The sequence below is a fragment of the Chrysochloris asiatica genome, unplaced genomic scaffold (genome assembly GCF_000296735.1).
Source record: "Chrysochloris asiatica unplaced genomic scaffold, ChrAsi1.0 scaffold00023, whole genome shotgun sequence".
In the NCBI taxonomy this organism is placed as follows: Eukaryota; Metazoa; Chordata; class Mammalia; order Afrosoricida; family Chrysochloridae; genus Chrysochloris; species Chrysochloris asiatica.
In genome coordinates, this window is record NW_006408541.1 from 10,606,137 (window position 1) to 10,612,173 (window position 6,037).

The window sequence follows — 6,037 nt, forward strand, 5'->3', positions numbered from 1 at the left end:
GCCTTACAAGAAAGCACTTCCAGTCAATTACAAGCATGATTTCTGAAGCAAGTTTAGCCCAACTTCTAAATCTCTAGAATTTGAAGAGTGACTCCCAGACATAAAGCCTTCCATTTGAGGTAGGCAGGAACAAGATCAATAAGTATTCATAGTCTCTAAGAGGCTGGTCCATGTTGAGAAAAAGGCCACCCTTTAGACTTCCCGAATCCAAACATACATTTCCCAAATGAAAGCAATAGCATCACTGATTCAGTGGCCTGGGCTTCCTGGCATGAACAGAGATGCAATATAATTGGGGGCAATACTTCTGCCATGTCAGATCACGACTTATGGTGACCAACCTCATTTTGAGCTTGAGATGCTGGGAATTCCACATAGGAAAAACGAAAACAGTACACATAAAGCAACATGCGTAACTAAGACCCTTTCAATGATACGACTGTTGTGGTAACGTGCCGTTAAATTGGTTCAGACTCATAGCAACCCTGTATAGGATCTCTAAGGAACGGCTCCCAGGTTTGAACTGCCGACCTTGTGATTAGCAGTCCAGTGCTTATCCTACTATATCATACTAGGGCTCTAAGATAGATCATTCATCTCAGGTCTGGAACTGAAATCACCCTTATGGTACAATTTACAGCCAAGCATATAGTTGTTGTTGTTGTGTGTCGTGGAGTTGGTTCTGACCCTGTACAGGGTTTCCAAGGCTGTAAATCTTTACAGGAGCAGAAAGCCTCATCTTTCTCCCACCGAGCAGCTGGTAGTTTGAAACTGCTGACCTTGAGGTTCACAGCCCGATTCGTAACCACTACGCTACCAGAGCTCCTTAAGCACATAGTAGATAAGTATATAGGAGGGGCAACAACACTAGTGAGGTGGTGCACCATGGAATGGCCAACCATTTAAGATCAAAAGGGCAGCATTTACCTAAGGATCAAATTCAGAAGCGTTCGGGGGAAAATGTGGAAGGAAAACTAGAATCACTGGAAGGAAGTGCGGTGGCTGATGCTATACGAAAAGGGATTGTAGTCATTGAAACGAAATGAAGTATAAGATCTGTTGAATGTTAAACTGTGAACCACTCAATTCCCGATTTAAAAAAAAAAAATTAAAAGCAGTTCATTAAGGTATAATTTACATAGCCTAGAATTCACCTGCTCTAAGCGTGCAGTTGACTGACTTTGTGCAGCAAACCCCACAATTCGGTTGTAATTGCCTTTTCACACTTTATTTTATATTGAACCTCTCCTAACTAGCCTGCCTCCTTATCTCCCCCACTCCTTCATAATTTGACTTCTATAAGTGGGCTTCAAAAATTGGTGAGAAAATGGAATTAAAAAATAATGAGGAAAATAAAGACAATTGAATTTTCCCATGCACATTTGTTTTGAAGCCCCCTCTTACATTCCAGCTGAAAGGAACCCTGGTGACATAGTGGTCAAACGCTCCATGGCTAACTGAAAAGTTCAAATCCAACAGGAGAAAGATGAAATTATCTGTTCCCATAAAGATAACAACCTTGGAAACCCCATAGGGCAGTTCTACACCGTCCTTTATGGTCTACTATGAGCTGGAATAGATTCAAGGGCAGTGGATAGCCACAAATATGTTATAATTAATGAGGCTACGTACCCTGATGAAGGTACCTGTCCTCAAGGAGTCTACAGTATGACAGACAAGCAACAAATAGACGTGTTGTTATATGCCATGGAGTCAGTTCCGACTCACAGCGACCCTGTACAGGGTTTCCAAGGCTGTAAATCTTTATGGGAGCAGAAAGCCTCATCTTTCTCCCACGGAACAGCTGGTAGTTTCGAACTGCTGACCCTGAGGATAATAGCCCGATTTGTAACCACTACGCTACCAGAGCTCCTTAAACAGACGTGTAGACTTCTATAATTAAATCTGTAATGTGTTACCAAAGGAAGAGGGAACTTTTAAGAGGATCTGTAGGAATAGACAAGACCTTATTTGGATGGGGAGGGAAGTCTGAGCTGAGACCAGAGTCTGAGGAGGGCCAGGTAAAGGGAGGTGAGAAGTACATGTTCTTGGCAAAAATGAGCAGGGTGGTGGGCTTCTTGGAAAGAGCTAAAAGATGTGCATTTCATTGACACCTGTACCTTTTCGTTGGGAAGTGATTTAAATCCTGTATTCAATACACAGTTACTGTAGACCTACCAGGTGCTTGGAGGAGAGACTCTGAACTTAAGTTTTCCCATCCATGAAGTGTATATTTTAAAAAGGGTTTTTAATGAGGGTACTATGAGATTGTTATTGCTAGCTGCCAGGAGTCAGCCTCTCAGCTTGTGTGTGGAGACCCCACACATAAAGGAACAAAAGCTGCCCTGTATTGTGGGGTGCCCAGGATCAGCTGCTGATCGATCTTGGTGACATGTGGGGTTTCGCTGTCTGATTTTCAGTAGCAGACTTCTTCCTTCCTACTCTATCTGGAAGCACAGTCGAGACCTGTTCAGCCTCCTAGGAATTCACCATGTTGTTGTTATTAAGTACCTTAGAGTGTGTTCTGACACATAGCGACCTTGTATAGGCTGATGAGCTTGAACTGCCGACCTTGCGGTTCCAACAGACCTTGCAGTCCAGAGCATTAACCTACAGCACCACATCAAGACTCCTGAAATTCATCACACCACCACACAAGTCTCTTTTGACAAATGGAGTTGGAAATGGAACTCACAAGCTCTTTTAGAAGGCAAGAATCCTACTACCAAAGTACTACTGTTCCCATATCCCAAATCTGCTTGCAGAAATACATAGCAAGATGTAAATTTCTCAAAACACTGGAAAACGATTAGATTATATAAATCCTAACCAATACCTTTCAAGGTTGGCGGTTCAAGCTCACCAGCTGCTCCTAGGACACTCTATACAGGGTTGCTATGGGTCAGAACCGACTCGACAGCACTAAACAAATACCTTAAAGATTAAAAAAACCAACAACCATAACACAATCAGCTTCTACTCTGATATTTCCTTCTAAATTAGTCCCATCTAGGTCTTCTTGGCTTTTAAGGAATATTAAATAATTAGAAAATGACCTTTGCTGGTAGACTTTCCCTGGACTTCTATGCCTTTCTTCCATTCTTGGGCTTGTTCTTGAGTGAGTATGACTTTTTCCTCCCATACCAGCTCCAGGTAACAGTAGTTAAATTGGACGTAGATGAAAAACCTCCACTGAGTCCTCTTTTCTTCTTCCATTTGAGGAAAGCACAGTCTGTTAGAGTGATTTTCACAGATGCTTAATTTTCCAGAACAGGTCTAATTTAACACATAGGGGGCTTCAGAAAGTTCGTGGAAATTTCCCATGATCTCTTCTTTGCATTTTTCCACAAACTTTCTGAAACCCTCTGGTATGTTTTCTGTGTCCCCCAATTAAAAAAAATTTTTTTTAGGTCAGTCACATCTGAATTAAGTCACTGCACATCTTGGCACCTCAGTTTCCTCAGGATAGCCTCAGTAACATTATTGTCAATCTTCCTGGTGAGATGAAATGAAACTGTAGTTAAGTGTGTTATGTGGCATGTAGGAGACCTCAGTCAATGACTATCACTTGGAGATTCACAATTTTACTACCTTAGTTCTAAATTCAAATGGCTAACACGGTTTAACTAGCATTTACTAAAATAAATAAATATGAAACAGCTATGTGTTAAATGAAATTTTTCTGAAACCACTATTGTTCCTTGAGCTGTAAGCTACTGTATATCCATTTAAAGTTGTAAGTTTCATCTCCTGTCACAGGCGAAAGATACAAAAAAGTTGTTTGGGGTCACAGTAAGTTACTCAGTAAGGCAAGTAAGTGTTAATTGATTGGTCTTCTTACTTAGAATCAGAATTCTATACAGCTCCCATGTATTATTAAATCATGTTATTTCCAACTTTGGCTGTTGGCTGTAATTCTATCTTATTTACCTTAAGTGATTTGCATAAAACAATGCAAGACATTTTCAAACAGGGAGGGATTCAAAAGTTAATGCTTAACCTTGAGTAAGTTTTTATTAACAATAGTGAAGATAGCCCACCAAAAACATGATCAAGCTGATTTATTTTCTGCCTTGGGTTGTCCAAACACCCAGGTGAACATATTTAGGAGCCCAACATTCTATTTTGCTTGCATTCCTTATTGGCTTACAAGAAACTAGTACAAGCTGAGAACTTGATGAATAATCAAGAAGATGCAATGAACAAATGAGGAGGGAGGGTTTTGTAGTTCCACAGTCCCTTACAATGAAGTAAATGCCCATTGATGACCCATCCCCAGAGGCAATGTGGCCATTCCAACAGAAGATTAAAGAAGATACCATCATTCATTCAACATTTTTTGTTTTGTTTGCATTTACCATCTATATACAAGGCAGTGAATGGAATTAAATAGTATAGATTTACTATACATATTTATTGCATTAACACCAAGCCACAACAAAGGGGTAGAACATTACTTAAGTTGTGAAGATGGTTCAGGGCTTTGGGCTAGGTAGTCTTTTATTTTGTTGTGTTTGCATCAAAGCCAACTGATGGCACCTAATAAAAATAGATTATTATTGTTGTTAAGTGCTGTCAAGTCGACTCCAACCCATAGCAACCCTGTACAGTGTTTCCAAGGAGCAGCTGGTGAGCTTGAACCATCAACCTTGCAGTTCAAATGACTTTGCAGTCTGATGCATTAGCCCAGAGTGCCACACCAGGACTCCAACAAAAAGAGACAGATGATATATAGATGATCTGTATACAGATACACACAAATAGACAACTTTAGGAAATCTCAGGTATCATTTGTTGAGAAGATACAATCACTTTGAAGTCCATGTTTTCCATAATAAAGTTGGTACTGCAAGAAATTCCAATAACGATTAATATTTACCCCAACATTTTCCATAAATTTTAAGTCACAGAAGATATAAATTTTCTCTGAAGCCCACTGTTTCTGTTAAATGATGTTTGTTGTCAGACATTTATATCTGGTGGGAGAAAAAAACGCGAGATTGCTTGGGTTTTGATGTTTTCTCTGACTCTTCTTGCTTTAATCTGCCATTTCTATATTTATCAGCCAGTCAATTTAAATTTATTGTATTGGATTAGGAACTGGGCTGCTAACCAAAAGGTCAGCAGTTCGAATTTACCAGCAGCTCCGCGGGGAAAAGATAAGGCTTTTTGCTCCTATAAAGATTTACAGCGTCGGAAAGCACGGCAATTCCACCACCTACATATATGGTGGTGATGGTGCTTATGTGCGGTGGAGCCGGTTCTGACTCCTAGCCACCCTATATAGGGTGGGTTTCCGAGGCTGTAAACGTCTCTTTCCAAGGCTTCATTGTAACAACAAACCAATCCTTGTGACTATAATTCATGGGAGCTACTATTTTACATTTAAAGATAGTAAATTCTGGTGAAGACATAATCTGAAATTTTGGAAATTCGAAGGTGACGTCACCTAAGCATCGAGATGGGAAGGGAAAAATCACTATCTACCAATTGTTAGTTAATTTGAAAATCAAGCAACAAGAAGGTGGGAGGGGGCAAGGGTCGCATCTCAGCCTTTTTTTTTTAATATGGCAAAACTGTACCAAAATATTCCACCTAATCTTCTCAGGCTTGAGGAGATCAGTTAAAAAAAAATTTTTTTTTTTTGGAGCACGCTGCCAAACACACCCTTATCTAAAAACTTTTAGGTAACCTCCCAGTTTTTAGTAAGTAGACACTTCATCTCTTCTTCCCCTCCAAGGATTCAGATAGTTGGAGCAAGGATAGGAGGACCCCCTTTGATTTCATCCACGTTCCAGCCTTTCTGCGCCCGGATGCTAATTAACTGCGCTCCCCTGATGAACACGCCTTTGTCACGTGTAAGACCGGACTACAAAGCCCAGAATGCCTCGCCCCTCCCTGATCAATGAGGGTTTATTTAAATGATCTCTGAGGTCTTGGACCCAGGCCAATCAGCTGTCAGGGCTCATGATAAATCGCAATGCATTATTGATAATAATAATTACTGGGACATGCGCGTTCCGGCCGTAGGGGGGTA